We start from the raw sequence: 12,679 nt of genomic DNA, 5'->3' as shown, positions 1-12,679 counted from the left end.
CTACCTACATTGAAACCCCATATTAGAAATCTTATAATTTTGACTTCAACCTTCAAATATATTTTGAAGAATTTAAGAGGAAAAGAATAGACTATTACATTTACCTAGATATACACGATTTCTGTTGCTCCTCCTTCATTCCTTCAGTGAAATGATCTGGTAGAATGAAGTGGATGTTTTCCCCTCAACAGGACTGACCTGATTGCCAACTGCTGCCTAATATACCATCAGCTTCATTCACACTGTCTTCAGTGTGGCAACGTTCCTACCGGGAGTGACCCAGTGCTTTGGCGGCAGATCGACTATGTTGAGCAACTTCTGTCATGTCCTCCTTGACGTGACAACCTTTGGCCTCCTAGAACACTTCGGCCAGCACCACCATCCATGGACTTACAGAAGGTCATCTTATTCTCCATCATACCTTTGATCCTGCATGAGGAATTCATGATACAAAAGCGGTGTGGCACAGGATATGTGCTCAGAGTTCATGGTCTTATCACTTATCCCATCACCCAGAGCAGGTAACTTTCTAGAATGGTGGAATGGCCTGAAGGCTCAGCTACGGTGCCAAGGGGAAGACAATGCCCTGTGAAAGGATGATGTTATAGGATGCAGTGTATGCTTTTTATCAGCAGCTGGGACTACTTATACAATAGCAAGAATATACGAGTCCTAGAATCAAAGGCTAGTGTCTTAGCTCAAGCTGCTATAACAAAATACCATAGACTGGGTGGCTTAAACAACAGAATTTTATTTCCCACAGTTCTGGAGGCTAAAAGTCCAAGATCAAGGTGTGGCAGATTTGGTGTCTAGTTAGGGCCCACTTCCTGCCTGGCAGACAGTGCCTTCTTGCTGTTGTGCTCACATGGCCTTTCCTCAGTGCATGATCCTTGAGAGAGAGAAAACTCTTGTGTCTCTTCTTCTTCTAATGAGAATACCAGTCCCATCAGGAAGGCACCACCCTTGTGACCTCATCTAGACCTCATTACCGCTCAAAGGCTCTACCTCCAAATATCATCCCACTGGTGGTTAAAGATTCAACATATATGAATTGGGCGGGGAGACAAACATGCAATCCATAATAGGTCGAAGTAGCAGGGAGAGATTTCCTCTCACTATTATGTCTAACAACCCACTCCGCCCCCCCTTCCCCAACACACACACACAATATTTGCTTTCTGTATCTGAAACTTTGAGCTCTGTTGGGGAGATCATAGGCCCCTTCAGAAGAATGCATCCATTTTGTGTCAAGGGACACAAAAATGTTTCCACTGAATTGTAATTTGAAGCAACCAAATTTGGGGCTCCTCATGCCATTGAACTAACAGATAAGAAGGATGGTGTATCAGTCAGCAATTGCTGCAGTAACACTGCACAACAAACAACCATGAAATCTCAAGGGCATGCAACAATTATTATTTACTTTTTGCTCATGGGTTTGCAAGTCAATTGGGGCAGCTCTGATAAGACTACAGGTCAGTTTAGCTATACATGCCTCATTTTGCTGCCTGGCTGAAGGAGCAGTAGCTACCCCTGGCATGTCTCTTATGGCCTAGGCTTGGAGCTGACATTTTATTTCTGCTCACGTTCCATTGGTCAAAGAAAGTCACTAGGCCTAGCCCAAGTGTCCACATATTCAATTTTTCTAATCCCTGTGCTTTGAATTTCTAACTACTTCTAGGGCTGTCCTGATTTTAGTTTTCCTCAAACCCCGCTATCATACTTGATACCACCGGGTATTCCATTCCCTGGGATAGCTGCTGACCCACTTCCCTCCATAATCTGCAACTTGCAAGTCTTCTCACCCTTCTTCTACTTGCCTATCTACGTTGTTCCCAACTTTGTACACACTGGAACCTCACCTGAGTTTCTACATGCAGGTAGGAATTCTAGACCAATCCCTTGCTTCTCTTCCATGTAGAACTTAATGGAGGAGAACTAGCATTTATGGAGATCCTACTCTGGCCAACAGTTAATCATGTATCTTTTCATTTACTCCTCATAACTCTGAGAAACAGGACTCACTACCCGCACTGCACAGACGAGAAGCCTGAAACTCAGGGAGGGAAAGTTACTTGCTCAAGATCACAGAACTGGTAAGTGACTTTTAGAATCCACACTAAAAAATTACATCTGATTCCAAGGCCTAAGCTTTCCCTCTATCATCTGTTTCTTTCCCAAATACCTGGCGGTTTGGTTTTTCTCCCCCATTCTAGCCACAGGCTTAACCCTTTGTTTATCAAATGATTTCTTGGGTTCTAACTGTTGTTCTCAGGAAACCTGAACAGGTCATTGCATGGTCTTGGGGAAAATGCCCAATTAAAAGTCAAACAAAGACTTGTGATTAAAGGGTTCTGAAAAGACTTGGTGAAGGAGGCAGGAACGAAATGTTGGCTCACTAGAAATGAGTGGGGAGGGCATCCTTGCTAGAACTCTTTCTTTGCTCATGCAACAGCATGAGCAGAGGCAAAGGGATGGGAATGTTCAGCGTGTGCTTGGGAATGGCAAGGGGTCTGCTTCTGCAAGAATGTGAGATTAGCTGATAGATAAAAGGAAGAGAGACCAAAGGACATCCTATCAGGAGGAATGTCTGAGGCAGGGCTGTGTATGAAAAGAGAAGTGAGTGCTTTTTCTCCAAATGGAAACCACAACGAAATAAGTAGTAGTCACTGCCAAGTCCTGTCAGGGCTGAAGGGGAGCAAAGATTTCATTCCATAGCATTATGTTAACAGAGAATGAGCCAAACTATAAACAAATCGAATTCTCCATGTAAACATACCAAAACTGCCCTGGGAATAAAACAGGGAACTTGGCTTGCTAAAGGACACAAGAAAATGCATGAATTAGGTCAGTTACAGGTTAAGACAGAAAGGTAAAGGGGAATTCGGAAGATGGGTTATAACTAAAAAGGCTACCAGTGAAGAGCCCACCGGAAATCCCCCTTTCGGATGCTGTGGAGCAGCAACTACTGAAGCCTGCACGCCTAGAGCCCGTGCTCTGCAACAAGAGAAGCCACTGCAATGAGAAGCCCGCGCACTGCAACAAAGAGTAGCCCCCGTTCACTGCAGCTAGAGAAAGCCCAACATGGGTTGCACACAGCAACAAAGACCCAACACGGTCAAAAATAAATAAATAAAAATTAAAAAACAAAAAACCCTATCCTGGTAAGGCAATTTTGATACTCAGAAATGGGTGCTTTTGCCACAAATTATCTCCTGTACCCTTTAAAGAGGCAGACATTTCTGAACCAATAAAGATAAGAAGGATCAGGGCTTCCCTGGTGGCACAGTGGTTGAGAGTCGGCCTGCCGATGCGGGAGACACGGGTTCGTGCCCCGGTCCGGGAGGATCTCGCATGCCGTGGAGCGGCTGGGACCATGAGCCATGGCCGCTGGGCCTGCGCGTCCGGACTCTGTGCTCCACAATGGGAGAGGCCACAACAGTGAGAGGCCCACGTACCACAAAAAAATAATAATAAGAAGAAGAAGGATCACTAATTATTTCTGATTACTTGTGGCCAGAGAAAAGGAAGGGAATGATATTGTTCTGTGTCCTCTGAAAGACTAGCCATGGATCAAAGTCACTCACTTGGTTCATTTAATATGTCCTCTGAGCACGATAAATTGATTTCAAAACTATGGGTTTGGTTTCACTGAGATAGTGCAGTGTTCCAAAGCTTTGGACTTATGGGGTTGTCAATTTTTTGACTAGTGACAGAATTTTAGTGTAGAAAGCTGCTTCACTTAGTCATCAGATCCACTTGCACGCAAGATTCTAAATGTGGGGCTCTTTCCTGAATTTTAAAAGTTTTATCACACTTTTTCATATCTCCACATCTTTGCATGTGACTGTCCCTTCATCCTGAACACCCCTCCCCTCCACATTCACCTGACCCTCCCCTGCTTAAGCCCTTCAGGGTCTTACTGCTCATATAAGATATTCCAAACTTCCTCCCTCAGCCTATGAGGGCCTGTATGATGTGGCTTCTGTCTGCCTTTCCATCCTCACCTCATCCCACTCTCCCCACTCTTCAACCATGCTGACCACCTTTCTGTTTCTCAGACCCTCACAGCATTTCCTGCTCAGGGACTCTGTACAGGAATTCCTCTTTGCAGAGAATGTATAGCTTGCTCATGCTCATCCTTCAGGTCTCAGCTCAAACAGTACTGCAACAAAGAGTCTCTGATCATAACAGATATCACAAATTGTAATTATCTTTCTTACTGATATATTTTACTTGTTTACTGTCCATCTCCCAGACTAAGATGTAAGCTCCATGGGGGTAGGGACCAAGCACAGATAGAACCCAAATTATTTTTCAAGTTTCAGCTCAAATATTGTTCTTTCTATCCCCAGAGCATGGTACATGCTCAATAATTGGTGAATGAATGAATGAATGGATGGAAAAATGGAAAAGGAGTGAGGAAGAGGCAGTAGTCTTAACATAGAAACATAAATTAGACTGAGACTGTGAGAAAAAAGGATTTTTCTGAAATTGAGACAACACTCCAAGAAGTCCATAGTATCAATAATATGGTATCATTTATAAACCTTGTAGCTATTTATTGTAGGATAAACAGGGCACCTGTTGGTTCACTCTGTTACAAAATAAATTGTTTCAAAGTTGTTCATCTAATATTAAAAATTGTGGCCACTTTAAAAAAATCTGAAAACCTGGAAATACTACTAGCCTCCTTCCCTCCACCACAGAGCTAATGATGAGAGCAAATAATTGTTAAGTCCTTCCAACTTAAATACAAACCTCTAAATAATCTCTTCAAAACGACTGTCGTTAAAAAAAAGGATGGGTAAGGGCTTCCCTGGTGGCGCAGTGGTTGAGAGTCCGCCTGCCGATGCAGGGGACACGGGTTCGTGCCCCGGTCCGGGAGGATCCCACCTGCCGCGGAGCGGCTGGGCCCGTGAGCCATGGCCGCTGAGCCTGCGCGTCCGGAGCCTGTGCTCCGCAACGGGAGAGGCCACGGCAGTGAGAGGCCCGCGTACTGCAAAAAAAAAACACCGAAAAACAAAAAACAAAATCAGTGACATGCACGTTAGGGAAGATAATGTTTTAATAGTTTCTATCATTCATGATAATGAGCTGAGACTTGATATGACAGAATGACCCAGTTGTTACCCTCCCCACTTCAAAAGAAGAATGCTATTCTGTCAAGGGCTTTTGTTATTAGAAAGTGTTAACTACTGGAAATATTTAAAATATTTATATTATTTGTTGAATGGAAGTCCTAATCTCTCTTCTGATTACTTTTTCCCACAAATAACCTGCCAATGGCCTTCATAATAATGGCTTACATTTTCACAGCACTTTTCACTTGTTACCCAATTTGTCTCCATTTTAGGAATAAAAAAAAAAAAATCTTAGCTAGGAATTTACTTCCCAACTGTGAATATCAGAGACTACTCCAATTTTATAAGGTGGTGTTTTTTCTTCACAAATTGAAAACTGTTCTCTGAACTATCAAGAAAACATTAAAAATTAAAACATGTTTTAAAGGAAGCATTAAAATCACAAATCATGGTGGGTAGAATTGGCAAAAGTCATCTCAAATGAGTAAAACGCAATCCCCAAGAACAGAACACTTGAGCTCAGCCTAAAGGGCATCCACCTAGTATACGTGTTGGTTTGTTATTTTAGGGCTGCTCTTGAGAGCTGGGGTTATAGGAAGGGACTTGTTCTCATTGGCTACTATAAATAACTTTGAATCATTATATCATCTCTTAAGAGGGTTTTATAGAAATACCAGGCATAGTTTCAAGTATAGCAATTTATACAGGTACCTTTCTAAATATGTGTCTTGGGATTGTTGCTAAGCCAGGTAATAAGGGGCATTACCACTTTTGCTAAGGCATATTTGTGTGACAGATTAGACCCTGTGTAGGCACCTATTTACAGGTCAAAGCCTGCAGACCTTGAAAGGAGAAAGCTGGGAGCTCACCCAGCCTGGCCTCCAGCTCCCAGGCAGCTGTGTAATCCCACTGAACCTGTTTGGCAGCTCGATCACCACTGCTGCAGCCTGCAGATAAGACCCTCTCGGAAAGCCTGATAGCCCTTGTCAATAAGGAAACTGCAGAAAGCGACTGGAATTTTCCAAAGCATCAAAACAGATTCTCCAGTTTGAAAAAACATTGACATCCAGTCATTACAGAGAACCCTTTGAATAAGATTTTTGTTACGGAAAGACAGATGACAATTCTTTGCTTCTTTAGGTCATATGCAAACCTCACACTTATCTTGATCATCAGCAACGATTGTATTTTTACCTGTTGCATCACTGAAACAAAATGAATCACAGTAGCGGTAGAAACAAGACTAACATTGGATTTCCGCAACTCTTTCAGCAATGGGTTGGAAAATACTACAAAAATATGGCTTAAGTTTTACAACTTCCCTTTTGGATAAGTATTGCAGATCCCATTTTTGACATCAGCATGAGTTTTCTTGCCTCTAGAAAGGCAGAACGGGCCTAAGTCAAGGAGCAAAGGAGTGCCCTACCCACAATTCATAATAAAGTGAGGCTTCCTGCTAGCGAGGAGTGGAGCTGTCTAGCGCTGACCTGATCCATGTTTCATACTAACACTTCCCTCCAGGGACCAGAGAAGGTTTGAGAAATTCAGCTGTGCTTATACTTTTTGCTTTCAATACACTGGTCACTAAAGAGAGAACACATTTATTAAAATTAGATACCAATAAGCTTCTCATTGTGAAAGAAAATTTACTGGAACATAATACTCAAGAAAACCATGAAGATGTTTCAGTCAAAGAAGAAAGAAAAAGACTGAGTGGGTAGACAATGGTGAGAGGGCTGGAATGTAGAAGCCCAAGGGAGCCAGAAAAGAGAAAAATGTGGTGTATGTGTCTAGTTAAGCTGTTTGAAACAGTGCCCGTATCTCACCCAGTCTAATCGCTCTCGCAGGCTTATTCTGATAGTGCTTTTGCTGCCTACTGTTCTTTCCCTATAATACCACGTTTTTTTCCTTTTAAAAAAAATGATTTATTTATTTAAGTTTTACCGAAGTGTAGTTACTATAATATTATATGTTACTATAATACCACTTTTTAACGTAAGGGGTAGAGGTCCTTTCAGGATTATAATTTAGCTTTTCATTTATAAACAGCTTTTCAACTGTTTCATATACATATGAATGGACTCACAAGATAAGAACTGAAAACACTATAAATCCTTTGTGTTGAGACCATAAAGAGACAAAGTGTGCTATGACAAGCTTGTTGTAGTAATTTGATTACCACAAAGTATACAGTCAAATTTAAGGAAGCGGGGTGGGGGAATAAGACCATTAAATTAGCAGGTCTCCAGAAATGAGGAAAACACCAGGATACAAGGAAGTGACCCATTAAAGAAAGAAAATTAAAGGATTTCATTAAAAGTATGAAAAGAAAACTTTTAACAAAACCTTTTAACAAAAGCTCTTTTGAATCATGGTGAAAAATTTCTCTCTGAATAACAAAAACTCAGGTCAAATGACCTGAGGTTTTTGCTACATTTTATTATCTAAGGGAGAAAACTAGAACAAAATCTTTAAAAGATACTTAAATATTTTTATTGTTTTAAATCAAATTTAAATAAATTAGGAGATTATTCAATATTACTTAGGTGTTTCTATGATAACATTTCAAGTTTCTCCTTAAATTAATATCTAATTTAACTAGAAGTTTGCTGAAGATTTTCATTCCTTTACTTATTTCCCAAATAATGAAAATAGTTTTATGATTTTCTGATTATGTAAGTAATACATTTTAAAAATCAAGAAACAATATACAAACATGTAAGGAAGGAAGTAAAAATGACCTGAAGTCTCATCACCCTGTCTGAGATAACCACAGTTAATATTTTGGTGCTCATACTTTTATGCATCTCACTTATCTATATATAAATTTATGTAAATGGAATCCCATACATGCTATTTTTATTATGTCACTTAAAATTCTTTTTTAAAAAATTGCTTCTTTGGTTGTATTCTCATCCCAGGGAATCAATATAAAAATACGGTATGGGGCTTCCCTGATGGCGCAGCGGTTGAGAGTCCGCCTGCCAAGGCAGGGGACGCGGGTTCGAGCCCTGGTCCGGGAGGATCCCACATGCCGCGGAGCAACTAGGCCCGTGCACCACAACTACTGAGGCTGTGCGCCACAGGTACTGAAGCCCATGCGCCTGGCACCCGTGCTCCGCAGCGGGAGAGGCCACAGCGGTGGGAAGCCCGCGCACTGCGGCGAGGAGTGGCCCCCGCTCGCCGCAGCTGGAGAGGGCCCGCGCGCAGCAGCGAAGACCCAATGCACCCAAAAATAAATAAATTAATTAAATTAAAAAAAAAATACGGTATGGATATGTTTTCTTTCCCCACATTCATATGATCAGATACATTTATGTTGTGCTTGTATGTTTGTGTGTGTTTATAACAGGCATTTCTCTGTATTTCATCTGTCTTATCTAAACTATACCACGGAGATCCCTTCAAGAAAACTGGTATAGCCCTAAACACATTCTTTTTAATGACTGCATTATTCTTCCATTGAATGGATGAACCTAATGCCTAAGTTTTACATTTTTTCCTAATGGCAAACAAGGATACGATAAACATTCTTGTACATATACTCTTTCATACTGGTGCTTCTATTTAAGTGGAAAAATTCTTCATATGAGTAGGATTGCTAAGAAAAAGGTATGTATATTTTTTATTTTAACTTTGTTTTCCAAAATACTCTATCACTTCACATTTCCACTAGTAATGTGTGAGTGTGCCCCTTTCCACATATTCCTGAAAGCAGTAGCTGTTATCTCTCTTTTTTATTGTTGCCAATCTGATGTCTGTAAAGGGATATTTCATGGTTACCTCAATTTGCAATCCCCTGACTCCTTATGAGGCAGACATCTTGCTGTCTTTGTCTGTGTTTAGTGGCCATCTTGGTTTTGCTCTTACATGAATTGGCCTTTTTACATTTTGTCCATTTTCCATTAGGTTACCTTTTTTTTTTTTTTCAGCTTTTGTATAGTAAAACTCTTAACCCTTCGTTTGTCACATGCATTGTAAATATTTTTCCTAATCTATCATTTGTCTACTGAATTTGTTTGTGGTATTTTTTCCATACTATATATATATATTTTTTTTTAATATTTGGGTAGTTATCTGTCTCTTCTTGTACAGCTTCTGGGTTTCCTACTAAAGGACTCTCCAACCAATGTTTAGAGCCAAATTTTCATTGTTACATTTTTACACTTAAATCTCAAATCTGTCTAAAATGTACTTTTATATAAGGCAATGGTCGTACTTTTCATTCTACCTTATATATAACGAGGTGTTTGTCAACAATATATGTGAAATTGGGACTTCCCTGGCAGTCCAGTGGTTGAGACTCCACCTTCCAGTGCAGGGGGTGCGGGTTCCATCTCTGGTCAGGGAGCTGGGATCCCACATGCCTCTTGGCCAAAAAGCCAAAACATGAAACAGAGGCAATATTGTAACAAATTCAATAAAGACTTTAAAAATAGTCCACATCAAAAAATATTTTTAAAAAACCGAACAATATATGTGAAATAAATCGTCCTTAATCACTGAATTGAAGTACATTTTGCGTGTACTAAATTTCCATATGCCCTGGGACCAAGGGTGTATTCAAAATATAAACAATCAAAACAGCATGAACACAAGCCAGTCAGAACAGGTGCTGTCTGTAAATCACCGCTACAGGGACACCATTCAAGCCAAGTGGATAGCAGTCCTGTCTTGCATCTATTTCTGGGTTCTCTATTGTCTATTCAATGACTTATTGGTCTATTCCTATGCCAGGATCATATGGCATGATTTCTGATTTCAGAAATCATTAGATTATTAGAAATAACCATCAGAATAATAATAGTTAACACATATAGGACTATCTGTCATGTGTAATTGAAGAACTACATATAAACTTGTTTAATCCCTATAACAACCTTTTAAGTGAGGTGCATTAAACCATTTTATAAATGAAGAAACTGAGGCCCAGAGAAGTTAAGGAACTTGCCCAAAATAAGAAATGAAGTCGGAATTCAAACCTAGGCAGTCTGACTCGAAAGTCAGATTTTCTATGTAATAAAATGCATTAAAAAATCATCTCAATACAATCAGTCACAAACTATAATAGTTTTTCCCTACACTACCAGTGGCTCTAATCGTAGAACCTCCATATTAATCAGTCCTGGAACTTTTTTATCTCTGTATGTTTGTTAAAGAAATAATTAAAATTTCTATGTCTTAAATCACCTTTAGGAATTTTAGTCATGGAGATTTCAAGCAAGGGCCTATAGCAGTAGACAGATGGTGGGCACGTTGACATTTCAATTCAGTTCAAAGGCTTAAGTATTTTGCATATTATGGTGACTTGGTCATTACCTGTTATACTAGGAAAGGATAGGTAATGTAATAGTGTAGTCAGTGTCAATACAACAAGATTTATTTCTCATCCCATATGTCCAATGTGAGGAGTGGGAAGTCAAGGGTGGGAAATGGACTTACTCTACCTAATCCCTCAAAGATCTAGGTCAACGGGGGATTCATCATTGTTTGATGCTGCCAGCTCAACCAGGGGTTTCAGGGGAAGAGAGACCAGGGAGAATTCACATTCACTCTGACATACATTGCACCAGATGTCATATATATTACTTTGACTCACTGCCCCTTAATGAGAACTAGTCATGAGGCCCTAATTGCAAGAGGGCTGGGAAGTATAGCCCTCTAGGGTTCCCAGAAAAGACAGGAGAACTACACAGGGCAAAGAGTAGAAGTTTCTTCCACATCCAATCCCTCACCCTGCACAGGAATTTCAATCTTTTATGATGCTTTTATCTGTTAATTCTTTAAAATGATGATATAAAGCATATAATCAGAATGTGGATAAAACTTGTTCATACAAGTAGTATTACAGTTGGGATTTATATTCTTGACAAAGGTCATAATAACAATAACAACCACAATGATAAAAACTACCATTTATTGAGCATTTATTATTAGTCAAGAACTTCTCCTGGATTATCTCACTTTGTGAAAGATTTCCTAGTACTACCTGAATTTTATAGATAAGGAAGTGAGGCTCAGACAGCTTAAGCAATTCACCCAGGGTCACAGGTGGTGAGGGGCAGAGCCAGGAACTAAAGTTATGAGGGCTGAACCCAAAGTCCAGGTCTTATCCATTAGGCCACAGAGTAACACATGCATCACAGCTGTGCCCAATGGTATGCTCTCTAAACGCAGCTTTGCTTCAAAGCCTCTATAACCCTTAAAGTAGCAAAATCAGGCTTTGATTCACATCAATTAGCTTCTTAGAGATTATCTAGAACAACCCTTTTGCTTTTCTTGAAAAGAAACTGTGTTCATTAGGATAAAGTTAAGCCGCATAGTGGCTTAGAAAAGAAGTTTCTTTTTCTCTCATGTAATAGTCTCAGTGTGAATGTGCAGGTCCTCAGGGCAGCTTTGTTCCTCACTGTCACTCAGGGACCCAGGTTCCTTCCACTCCTGTGCCTGCTCCCAGGGCTCGTCAGCAAAGCCGGGCACCACATCCCACTCCGGCCAGCAGGGACAGGGGAGTGAGCATGCATGAGTTACAGGGAGGCTCAGGCCTCCAAAATGTTAATGACAACTCACAGGGAAAGATAAAGAAGACCCAAAGGGCAGGGACGTGTGGAGGATGAGAAGAGAAAATGACATTCCTTTGTTTTTGCAGTAGGAGGAGAGATGATGGGCTCAAAGTAGGGAATTTCATCAGCCAGGCATTAAAAAAGTATACATCAGAGGACAAAACTGCTCCCTGCCTTTTCCCTTTCTCTCCACTGCTGTCATTACTGAGTGTACTTATGAGGGAGGAAAGCTGGGAAAGTATTAGAGAGCCAGCACTTCATCAGTCAGTAGAAAAGACTGAAAAGTGTGACATGCTTCTATCCTGAAATTACTCACTGGGATGCTGAGACTGAAAGAGGCTGGTTAATGGAACTTTCAATTTAGCCATTAGTTAATCAGAAATATCTTTTGCTTGTTTTGTACTTTTAATTAAATTAAAAATTTAAAAAGCAGGTGATGCAGTCACATTGTTTGAAAATCTAAATGATAGAAAAAGATTTACCCAGAGAACTCTCCCACCTCTATCTCCATGCCTATTGTGAAAATGCAGTGGACAATTAAAGACTTCATTCTGGCTATTACGATAGAGAGAATGTTCATTAATGAGGAATGTCTCAAAGAAAAGGAAGGTGGCTGGTAAACAAGGAGTCATCCACAGGAATCTCATGGGTGTTCCAAGGAAGGATGAAGATGGGCCTTATTTCAGACAGGAGGGCAGTCCTTTGCTGGTTGCTGGAACACAGGGCTCAGGTAAAGTTCAACATTGTCACTGTCTACCCCAAACTTTCCTTGCCCTCTTATAGGTGACTACTTTACAGGATTAGTATTACCTTATACTAACACAGGTAAATATGAATATATGTTCTTTTTTTCAAGACTTTTTTTTAAACAGAAATTTTAGGTTCACAGTAAAATTGAGAAAAAGGTACATAGATTTCTCTTGGACCCCGTGCCCCACCACATGCATAGCCTCCCCCATTATCAACATCCCCTACCAGAGGGGTGCATTTGTAACAACTGATGAACCTACAATGACACATCATAATCACCCAGAA

This window comes from Monodon monoceros, unplaced genomic scaffold (assembly GCF_005190385.1).
Source record: "Monodon monoceros isolate NGI ecotype Baffin Bay Population unplaced genomic scaffold, NGI_Narwhal_1 Super_Scaffold_18, whole genome shotgun sequence".
In the NCBI taxonomy this organism is placed as follows: domain Eukaryota; kingdom Metazoa; phylum Chordata; class Mammalia; order Artiodactyla; family Monodontidae; genus Monodon; species Monodon monoceros.
This window is presented reverse-complemented; position numbering follows the sequence as displayed.